At 34.1% G+C, this 12444-nt stretch overlaps 1 long non-coding RNA gene across 1 annotated transcript; it reads left to right on the top strand.

The window, feature by feature from the left end:
• Positions 1-512: 512 nt before the first annotated feature.
• Positions 513-1377, top strand: LOC130982519 (uncharacterized). The gene is made up of 2 exons (XR_009087174.1): positions 513-884; positions 970-1377. It is a non-coding gene; the product is annotated as an uncharacterized LOC130982519 (long non-coding RNA).
• The last annotated feature ends 11067 nt before the right edge of the window (positions 1378-12444 follow it).

Below are 12444 nucleotides of genomic sequence, written 5' to 3'. Positions count from 1 at the left end.
TATACTTTTAATATTATATATATACATATGAAATAGTAATATATAATTATATATATTAATGATCTTAATTATTTAAAATTTTATATTTATTTATTACATATAATTTTGATGTAGGACATAAATAAAAAATATATATTTATTGATAAATAAACAATATATAAAATTGTTCTTTTTAAATATTTTTTAAAATATATAAGTTATAATGTATTGATATAAAATTATAGATTTTGAATTTATGTTTCTATTATTTGAGCCAGCTCGTGAGTTTGAGGTGAGCCGAGCTTGAGCTTAAGAAATAGGCTCGATTGTTAATGAGTTGAGCCGTGAGCCAAGCTCAATTTTGGTGAGCCGAGCTTGAGCTCGGTCTAGCTCGGCTCAGCTCGACTCACTTCCAGCCCTAGGTAACCGTGAACTAAAACACACTGAACCGTTCTTTTCTTTGGTTCAATCGAACCATGATCAGCATTATAAAGTCAGGAGAAGCCTAACCATAATTCAGTCCTAATACCCCTTCTTCCTTCTCCTTCTCCTTCTGTAACCAAATCACAAAGAAGCTTCCAACCATGATTCCACCCCTTGGTCATCGCTTCCCATTAAAGCTCATGCCTAGGTGTTGAAGAAGCAAGAAACCAACGAAGCTCTCTTCATAACATCATCTCCAATTCATCTATATAAACCCTCTTCACTTCAAAAGAAAGGAAAATGGAATGAAGGCAGCTTCTTCTTCTATGAACGCTTGATTCATTTGGGTCATTAGAGACACGCAAAAATAGAAGGAAGGAACAAGAGAGTGAGAGCGACAGAGAATCAAGGAAGGTGTTGACCAAAGCTAGGAGGAAGCTCCACCATCTTCATCAACCTGTTCTTCAATTTTTCCTTGTCTGGTAAGAACCAGCAACGTCTTCACTTTTCCTTTTATTCTCTTTTCAATTTGACATCTCAAACCTCACTCTGTTCAAATTTTGCTAGCATAAGATTCCTTCAAGGAACAGCCGTGTATTAAGGCTTGAAAAGGAGGAACATCTTTCTTTTTAGGGCTGTAATCATCATTCGTACAAGTGGTGATGCTTGGTGACAAAATCTGATTTGTGGTGGTGATAGGATCTCTTGCTATTAGGAAATCTCATAAACTGAATTTTAGTAGTCTAAGACAATCAAGAGGCAAGGGATTAGGTGATTAGATTAGATATATGTGTACCTCTTAATTGTGATTTTGTTGTTGATGATGATTCTGTATGTTGTATTGTAAATGCTACTGAAATTTTGTAGAGGAATCATGAATTTGATGTTGTAATAGCTTGCTGAAATTCTGCTAGGATATCATGAATTTGTTGAATGATTGTTGCTGAATATAGTGCAAAATTTAATATTGTGAAACTGTGAGGATATGGTACCAATAGTGTAAATTTTTGGTATACATGGAATTGAGGCTCTTGGGGCTGTAATCTATATGAAAGAAGAAGAGATGACCTAAATGAATTAGGATCAATGATGTATAATGGTTAGGATTTTAGGGAAGCAAGTTTAGTGTTTGAAAACTTAAGTACCTATGCTACAGAAATTCTGTAGAATTTTGGAACAGCAACTTAAAATAAATTCTGGGAGCAATCTGACTAGTTTTTATGAGCAAAATTATTTTTTTAATAAACGTCAAAGAAGTCAAGATTATTGAATAAACATTTCAGAAATTTTCACCAAGTAGATTGGAAGATATGATTTTTCCAAGAAAAATGTTTTCAACAGAAGTTGTCAATCTCGTGTAGACAGGGCAGCATCTTCCAATTCACTTGTCCTTTGATCTGTATAACATTTTGAGTTGTAACTAAAAGGATGTTGAAGCTCTGTATGTCTAGTATATTGTATCCAAAATTTAGCTCAATCCAAGCTCTACAAGTAAAGTTATGCGATTAGGAAGCTGTGTTGCCACTGTTAGAGTCAGAACAGAACCTTGTAGAAAATCAATAAGCTTACACGACTCCTTTCTTCTATTCTGTATATCCAATTTAAGTGAAATCAATTTTGTATAAAACTTTGACATGTTAACTTGTTTTTTCTGAAAATTTAAGAATTATTAAATTTGTGACTTGAGAGTTGTGATTTTTGAAAGATTGAATGTTTTCTGCATAAAACATTCAGAATTAAAACATGTGTGATTTTTTGAACTAACAACTTCCAAGTCACATCTCTTTTAATTCTGAAAGTTTTTTAACTTGAAACCTGTGGTAAAACAAATATTAAGATGTCTAGAATATTGGGTCCAATTTTTAGAGTCATATCTAATCTAGAGAATTAATTGTGTAACTCGAGAGGTGACTTATTCACTGGAATTTTGGAATCAATCAAAACAGAACCATTTTCAAGTTACATAATTTATTCATATGAAGTGATATGGAACTGGAACTTGTTTTGAATTAAACCTAAATAATTCCAGTATATTTCCACTAAAACTCAGAAGCATTTAGTTAAAATTGAAATTTTAGTAATTTTTACAAAAAGTATGCTACCTGCTGTTTTGCTGCAACTTTAAAGGACAGGGGCTGAATTTCAAAATTTTGTATAAAATCTATTTTTAACTCAATCCTATTTTCAGAGATCTATAAAATTTATTTTATTTATTCAAGATATTATTTTCAGAGATTTTTATATGAATTGAGTATTTTCTTATTACTGCTTTAAAGCTTTAGTGAGTTAGAAATGATGAGAATTTTATGTGCTTAATTGTGAATATTTAGATTTTTAACTTTAATTTATAAATAAAAAAATCAATTTGATTATCTCTAATTTTATTTGGATCAATATTTATTTGTAAATAATTTACAAGTTGATAATTAAATGTGTTTTAGAGATAATTATTTTGTATTTAAAATAGTTTTTAAAATTATTATTCTACCATTCAATTTCTATTAAAATTCATACTTTACCAAAATCTCAAATTTCATACACAAATCCTAAGGTAGCATTTGGTGTAGAGACAGAGACAGAAAGACTAAGATTGAGAGACAGAGACTAAGAGACAGAGATTGAAATAAATCTCAATAGTCTGTTTGGTGCAAAATGGGAGACAGAAATTGAAACAATAATGAAACTCTAATTTAATTTGTACAAAGAATAAAATTGGAATTAATTAATTGAAATTAGGTTATTTTAGGTATAAAATGTTATTAAAGTTTCAGTCTGCATCTCTAAAAATTTTAGTCTCCTGTGTCCTTACATTTTGGAGGTACTGAAATACTAAAATTTTAGAGACAGAGACAGAAATTTTAGTACCAGTCTTTGAACCAACAAACATGATACTAAATCTTTGATGATTAGATTTTTGATGGTTTAGAATTTCACAATGAAATCTCGTCGAAGTATAGTTTCTAAACCAACCAATAATCCTTTCATACAAAAGATTGTTTGTCACAAGTAACAAAGCCCTAAATTTATAAACCGAAGTATTGAACCTCGGGTCGTTCTCCCTAGAAATTACAATAAAGTGTCTTGTTATCAGTTATGAGTTATGTTTGGGGTTTTGATAAACCCCTAATTTATGATTCATCTTGTGCCTAAATTGAGTGTTTTTATTAGATCTTCACCCACTTATTTATGTAAATTGCATGGTTTTACTATTCCTTCCTTGTTTTATGATATATGAGAAAACATGTTTCCTATGCTTTAAAAATATTAAATTTAATTATCCCTTATTACCATTCGATGCCGTGATTTGTGTATTAAGTACTTTCAGTCTTTTTAGGGCATGAATGACTTAGAGGATGGAAAAGAAACATACAAAAATGGAAGGAAAGCACAAAATGGAGTTTTTGAAGAAACCAGAAGCGACGCGAATGCGTGGATGACGCGGACGCGTGCTTAGCGCAAAGAGCATCGACGCGAGCGCATGGATGACGCAAACGCGTGACTCGCATGAAACACAACTGACGCGGACGCATGACTGACGCGACCGCGTGGAAGAGCAAAACTCCAGACGACGCGACCGCGAGACCCACGCGAACGAGTGACCTGCGCGATCTGCAGAAATTACAGAATGCGCTGAAGATAATTTTGGCCCGCATTTTGATCCAGATCCAAGCCCAGAGAACATAGATTAAAGGCTATAAATTGGGGAATCCATCCATTAATTAGGGAGGATGAGAACATACATTCATACATAGTTTTAGGATTTAGATGTAGTTTTTAGAGAGAGAGGTTCTCTCCTCTCTCTTAGGATTTAGGATTAGGATTTCATCTTCTTCAATCATAGGTTCAATATTCTTTTTATTTATTTTCTCAATTTAGTTTATGAACTCTTCATGTTTAGATTGATTTCCTAATTAATATAATTTGAGGTATTTCAGACTTATGATTATTTTCTCTAATTTATGTTATTGATGCTTGGGCTCTATCAAAATTATTTTCATTCAAGTAGGTTTTATTCCCTTTTGGCTTTGGTTAAGTAATTGGTAATACTTGAATTATCAAACTCAGCAGTGGTTGAAATTAGCAATTGCTAATTAATTTGGATCGCTCTAAAAGTTGACTGAAACTCGAGGATCAATTTAATTAGTCTACTTGACTTTCCTTTATTTAATAAAGATAATTAAGTGGGATTAAAACCCAATTCTCAGCACACCTAATGAGGATAACTAGGATAGAAATTCCAATTTTCATACCTTGCCAAGTGTTTTCTTAGTTATTAATTTATTAATTCCTGCTATTTATTTCTCTTGTTCAAAACCTTTTCAAAACCCAAAAAAACACTGTTTTCTATAACCAATAATAAAACACACCTCCGTGCAATTCCTTGAGAAGACGACCCGAGGTTTGAATACTTCGATTTATAAATTTCATTGGGTTTGTTACTTGTGACAACCAAAACTTTTGTAAGAAAGAAATTCTTGTTGGTCTAGAAGCTATGCTTACAACGGGAATTTATTTGTGAAAATTCTAGATCGCGCGAGAGTTTCGTTCTTCAAAATGGCGCCGTTGCCGGGGACTTGCAAACGTGTACCTTATTATTGGTTATTGTAAATATTTTTCTTTTACTTGTTTATTTGTTTTTGTTTTTCCCTCCTTATTTCTATTAGCTACTATGAGTTCTCACCCCTCTCGCTTTGAGTTTGGTTCTAATTTTGTTGAAAGGAATGGAAGCTATAACAGGAATATGCATCAAGGTCTAAACAATCAAAGATGGATGGAGCCAAGAGGATATGATCAACCCTTTAGGCAACAACACCTTCCTGGATATCATGGACAAAGACCATTCTACAATGCATACCAAGCTGATAGATATGGTGGACCCCCTTGCAGTTACCAACAAGCCCGACCCTGTGCTTATAGACTATCCTCTCAACATAGCTTCGAACCACCACACTCACAAGCTTCCTTTCACCATTCGCCACCGTATGATCCTTATTCACCCAATGCCAATCCAATTACTCCCAAGAACCACCACTTCCCTATGTACCATGTCTATATCCATCAAGCCAAGAATCACAGGTTCGCTTCGAAGAATCAGTAGATCAATTTCATGCAACCCTTTATCAACTGGAGCACGCAATAAATCAATTATCTTCCAGACGTTCGGACACTCAAGAAATCCCCATGATTTCATGTGGAGAATCTAATGAAGAACTGATGAGCGGATAATTTATACGCTTTTTGACATTGTTTTTAGTATGTTTTAGTTAGTTTTCATTGTATTTTTATTAGTTTTTAGTTAAAATTTATTTTTCTGGACTTTACTATGAGTTTGTGTGTTTTTCTGTGATTTCAGGTATTTTCTGGCTGAAATTGAGGGACTTGAGCAAAAATCTGATTCAGAGGCTGAAAAGGACTGCAGATGCTGTTGGATTCTGACCTCCCTGCACTCAAAGTAGATTTTCTGGAGCTACAGAAGTTCAATTGGCGCGCTCTTAATTGCGTTAGAAAGTAGACATCCTGGGCTTTCCAGCAATGTATAATAGTCTATACTTTGCCTGAGATTTGATGGCCCAAACCGGCATTCCAAATCAGCTCAAAACTGCCCAGCGTTAAACGCCGGAACTGGCACAAGAATGGGAGTTAAACGCCCAAACTGGCACAAAAGCTGGCGTTTAACTCCAAGAAAAGTCTCTACACATGAAAGCTTCAATGCTCAGCCCAAGCACACACCAAGTGGGCCCGGAAGTGGATTTTTATGTCATTTACTCATTTCTGTAAATCCTAGGCTACTAGTTCTCTACAAATAGGACCTTTTGCTATTGTATTTTCATCTTTCAATCTTAGAAATCTTTTGATCATATTTTTATGATTGAACCCTCTTTGGGAGGCTGGCCATTCGGCCATGCCTAGACCTTGTTCTTATGTATTTTCAACGGTGGAGTTTCTACACACCATAGATTAAGGTGTGGAGCTCTGCTGTACCTCGAGTATTAATGCAATTACTATTGTTCTTCTATTCAATTCAGATTATTCTTGTTCTAAGATATTCATTCGCACCCAAGAACATGATGAATGTGATGATTATGTGACGCTCATTGGTGGACGAAATTGTGATCCTCAAAGTTGGTCTCTTTGTACTTGTATGAAATTTAAATATTGGCTCTATCAAGAATACCCCAAAGAGATCATGGTATGATGAATTGGGATCTTAATAATCCCTGGTAATGGCACCAACAGCTTAGTGTTGTTGTTGGACCAAAAGAGTTACAGGCACTGTTAGAGAATCTCACAACTCCGTTCAACTAACCAGCAAGTGCACTGGGTCGTCCAAGTAATACCTTACGTGAGTAAGGGTCGATCCAACGGAGATTGTTGGTATGAAGCAAGCTATGGTCACCTTGTAAATCTCAGTTAGGCAGATTAAATTGGTTTATGATAAGTTCGAAAATTAATAATAAACAGAAAATAAAATAGGATAGAAATACTTATGTGAATCAATAGTGGGAATTTCAGATAGGTGTATGGAGATGTTGTGCTCCTCTTGAATCTCTACTTTCTTATTACATTCATCCAATTTCTTCTTACTTCTTTCCATGGCAAGCTGTATGTAGGGCATCACCGTTGTCAATGGCTACATCCCATCCTCTCAGTGAAAATGGTCCTATGCTCTGTCACAGCACGGCTAATCATCTGTCGGTTCTCAATCAGGTTGGAATAGAATCCCTTGATTCTTTTGCGTCTGTCACTAATGCCCAGCCTTCAGGAGTTTGAAGCTCGTCACAGTTATTCAATCCCGGAATCCTACTTGGAATACCACAGACAAGGTTAGACTTTCCGGATTCCCGGAATCCTACTCGGAATACCACAGACAAGGTTAGACTTTTCGGATTCCCATGAATGCCGCCATCTATCTAGCTTATACCACGAAGATTTTGTTGGGGAATCTAAGAGATATGCGCCCGGCCTAAGGTAGAACGGAAGTGGTTGTCAGTCACGCGCGTTCATAGGTGAGAATGATGATGAGTGTCACGGATCATCACATTCATCAAGTTGAAGTGCAACGAATATCTTAGAATAGGAATAAAAGAGAATTGAATAGAAAATAATAGTAATTGTATTGAAACTTGAGGTACAGCAGAGCTCCACACCCTTAATCTATGGTGTGTAGAAACTCCACCGTTAAAAATACATAAGTGAAAGGTTCAGGTATGGCCGAATGGCCAGTCTCCATGAAGGTCTAAGGACTAGGCGTCCAGAGATGTCTAATACACTATTAAAAAGTCCTATTTATAATAAACTAGCTACTAGGGTTTACATGAGTAAGTAATTGATGCATAAATCCACTTCCGGGGCCCACTTGGTGTATGTTTGGGCTGAGCTTGGTCTATTCACGAGCTGAGGCTTTTATTGGAGTTGAACGCCAAGTTGTAACGTGTTTTGGGCGTTCAACTCCGGGTCGTGACGTGTTTCTGGCGTTTTACTCCAGACAACAACATGGAACTGGCGTTGAGCGCCAGTTTACGTCGTCAATTCCCGAATAAAGTATGAACTATTATATATTGCTGGAAAGCTCTGGATGTCTACTTTCCAACGCCATTAAGAGCGTGCCATTTGAAGTTCTGTAGCTCCAGAGAATCCATTTCGAGTGCAGGGAGGTCAGATTCCGACAGCATCAGCAGTGCTTTGTCAGCCTTCTATCAGAGTTTTGCTCAAGTCCCTCAATTTCAGCCAGAAATTACCTGAAATCACAGAAAAACACACAAACACATGGTAAAGTCCAGAAATGTGAATTTAACATAAAAACTAATAAAAACATCCCTAAAAGTAGCTTGAACTTACTAAAAACTACCTAAAAACAATGCCAAAAAGTGTATAAATTATCCGCTCATCACAACACCAAACTTAAATTGTTGCTTGTCCCCAAGCAACTGAAAATCAAATAGGATAAAAAGAAGAGAATATACTATAAATTCTAGAATATCAATGAATATTAATTATAATTAGATGAGTGGGACTTGTAGCTTTTTACTTTTGAACAGTTTTGGCATCTCCCTTTTTCCTTTGAAGTTTAGAATGATTGGCTTCTCTAGGAACTTAGAATTTTGGATAGTGTTATTGAATTTCCTAGTTAAGTATGTTGATTCTTGAACACAGCTACTTATGAGTCTTGGCCGTGGCCCTAAGCACTTTGTTTTCCAGTATTACCACCGGATACATAAATGCCACAGACACATGACTGGGTGAACCTTTTCAGATTGTGACTCAGCTTTGCTAGAGTCCCCAGTTAGAGGTGTCCAAAGCTCTTAAGCACACTCTTTTTGCTTTGGATCACGACTTTAACCACTCAGTCTCAAGCTTTTCACTTGGACCTTCATGACACAAGCACATGGTTAGGGACTGCTTGATTTAGCCGCTTAGCCCTGGATTTTATTTCCTTGGGCCCTCCTATCCATTGATGCTCAAAGCCTTGGATCCTTTTTACCCTTGCCTTTTGGTTTTAAGGGCTATTGTCTTTTTCTGCTTGCTTTTTCTTTTTCTTTCTATTTTTTTCGCCAGTTTTTTTTTTCGCAAGCCTTTGCTTTTTCACTGCTTTTTCTTGCTTCAAGAATCAATTTTATGATTTTCAGATCATCAATAACATTTCTCTTATTCATCATTCTTTCAAGAGCCAACAATTTTAACATTCATAAACAACAAGATAAAAAATATGCACTGTTCAAGCATTCATTCAGAAAACAAAAAGTATTGTCACCACATCAATATAATTAAACTAAATTCAAGGATAAATTCAAAATTCATGTACTTCTTGTTCTTTTGAATTAAAAACATTTTTCATTTAAGAGAGGTGAAGGATTTATGGAATTATTCATAGCTTTAAGACATAGTTACTAACTACTAATGATCATAAAGTAGAGACACAAAACATAAATAAACATATAACATAAAAAAAAAAACAAAAAGCAGAAAAAAATGACAAGAAATGAGTCCAACTTAGTGAGGGTGGTGCCTTCTTGAAGGACCAATGGTGCCTTTTGAGCTCCTCTATGTCTCTTCCTTGCCTCTGTTGCTTGATCCTCAGTGATTTTGGTGCTCCTATCCTTAGTTGCTCCCAATAATTGTGTGGAGGAAAATGTATCCCCTGAGGTATCTCAGGGATCTCTTGATTTGCAGTCAAATGTTCTACCACTGAGCTATAGACCCTTTACATGAATCTTTCCATCTCCCATGACTTGGAGGTGGAAGCTTTTTGTCTTCCCTTTTCTCTTTTTTTTTTCTTTTTTTTTTTTTGAGGTTTCTCTGGCCTTAGGTGTAGTATAATCACCAAGCATCCTCCTTGCATTGTTATTATTTTCAGCTGCCATCTCCTTCTCTTGTTCGAAAATTTCAAAAAGGTTGCCTCTGGATTGTTGTAATTTAGCGTCTCTTAGTTTCCTCTTCAGAGTCCTTTCAGGTTCTGGATCAGCTTCAACAAGAGTGTCTTTTTCCTTGATCCTGCTCATATAGGGAAGAAGAGAACAAGAAAAAAAAGAGGAATCCTCTATGTCACAGTAAAGAGGATCCTTATTGTTAGTAGAAGAAGGAAGGGAAGAAGAATGAAGAAGAAGAGAAGTGGAAAGAACTTGGTGAATGGATCCCAATACAAGGGTAAAGATAGGGGAATTGATCTGAGATGAAGAGAGGTGAAGAGAAGTGTTAGTAAATAAATAAATAAATAGAAGAAGAGAAGAAGGAGAGAATTCGAAAACAATTTTGAAAAAGTAGTTAGTGATTTTCGAAAATTAAAGATAAGATATAATTAAAATTAAAATTTTAAACAATTAATTAATTAAAAAGAATTTTTGAAAAAGAGATGAGATATTTTCGAAAATTAGAGAGGAAAAAGTAGTTAGGTGGTTTTGAAAAAGATAAGAAACAAACAAAAAAGTCAAATAGTTAGTTGAAAAAGATATTAAAATCAAATTTGAAAAGATAAGAAGATAAGAAGTTTAGATAAGATATTTAAAATCAAATTCTTGAAAAAGATAAAATTTTGAAAAAGATATGATAAAAAGATAAGATGAGAAGATATGATAAAAAGATAAGATAAAAAGATATGATAAAAGGATTTAATTTTTAAAATTAAAATTAATTACTTAACTAACAAGAAACTTAAAAGATAAGATTCTAGAATTTAAAGATTGAACCTTTCTTAACAAGAAAGTAACAAACTTCAAATTTTTGAATCAATCACATTAATTGTTAGCATAATTTCAAAAATTTGATATAAAGATAAGAAAAATATTTTGAAAATATTTTGAAAAAGATTTTTGAAATTTTTCGGAAAAAAAAAAGAAAAAATGGAAAAGATATGATTTTTGAAAAAGATTTTGAAAAGATAAGATTTTTAAAATTGAAAATTTGACTTGACTCATAAGAAACAACTACTTTTAAAAATTTTTGACTTGGTCAACTCAAATTTTCAAAATTTTGAGAGGAAAAAAAGAAAAGATATTTTTTTGATTTTTAAATTTTTAATGATGAGAGAGAAAAACACAATTATGACCCAAAACATGAAAATTTTGGATCAAAACATATGATGCATGCAAGAACACTATGAATGTCAAGATGAACACCAAGAACACTTTGAAGATCATGATGAACATCAAGTACATAATTTTGAAAAAATTTTTGATGCAAAGAAAGCATACAAGACACCAAATTTAGAAATCTTTAATGTTTGGACAATATGAATGCAAGAATGCACATGAAAAACAACACAAGACACAAAACAAGAAAACATCAAGATCAAACAAGAAGACTTACCAAGAACAACTTGAAGATCATGAAGAACACTATGAATGCATGAAATTTTCGAAAAATTAATGCATAGATTTTAGAAACATGCAATTGACACCAAACTTAAAAATTGACTCAAGACTCAAACAAGAAACACAAAATATTTTTGATTTTTTTTGATTTTATGAATTTTTTTGTATTTTCTTTTGATTTTTTTCGAAAAAAACATATAGGAAAAAATAAAATAAGAGATTCAAAATCTTTAAGAAGAATTCCAGGAATCTTTCAATATTAGCCCAAAGCTCCAATCAAAGGGTTGGGCATGGCATAATAGCCAGCCAGCCTTGGGATATCATCAGTCATTCAACAGCAAGTGGATGAGGAATAGTTGGCTAGCTCTTGTGATGATGATTTGGAAGCCTCAGTCCAAAAGAATTTGGATATGGCTTTACAGCCAGTCAGGCTTCAACATGTTACCATGAAACTCTAGAATTCATTCTTGAAAGTTTTGAAGCTATAGAATAATTAAAAAAATTTTTTTTTTCGAAAATAATTTTTTTTTGGAAAACGAAAATAAAGAAAATTTTGAAAATTTTTTTGAAAACTTTTTGAAAAGAAAATTAACTGATCTGAGCAACAAGATGAACCGTTAGTTGTCCATACTCGAACAATCCCCGGCAACGGCGCCAAAAACTTGGTGGACAAAATTGTGATCCTCAAAGTTGGTCTTTTTGTACTTGTATGAAATTTAAATATTGGCTCTATCAAGAATACCCCAAAGAGATCATGGTATGATGAATTGGGATATTAATAATCCCTGGTAATGGCACCAACAGCTTAGTGTTGTTGTTGGACCAAAAGAGTTACAGGCATTGTTAGAGAATCTCACAACTTCGTTCAACTAACCAGCAAGTGCACTGGGTCGTCCAAGTAATACCTTATGAGAGTAAGGGTCGATCCCACGGAGATTGTTGGTATGAAGCAAGCTATGGTCACCTTGTAAATCTCAGTTAGGCAGATTAAATTGGTTTATGATAAGTTCGAAAATTAATAATAAACAGAAAATAAAATAGGATAGAAATACTTATGTGAATCAATAGTGGGAATTTCAGATAGGCGTATGGAGATGCTGTGCTCCTCTTGAATCTCTACTTTCTTATTACATTCATCCAATTTCTTCTTACTCCTTTCCATGGCAAGCTGTATGTAGGGCATCACCGTTGTCAATGGCTACATCCCATCCTCTCAGTGAAAATGGTCCTATGC

The sequence above is a fragment of the Arachis stenosperma genome, chromosome 5 (assembly GCF_014773155.1).
Source record: "Arachis stenosperma cultivar V10309 chromosome 5, arast.V10309.gnm1.PFL2, whole genome shotgun sequence".
Classification (NCBI taxonomy): Eukaryota; Viridiplantae; Streptophyta; class Magnoliopsida; order Fabales; family Fabaceae; genus Arachis; species Arachis stenosperma.
The sequence above is the reverse complement of the archived record's forward strand: the minus strand, read 5'-3'. Positions and strand labels throughout refer to the sequence as shown.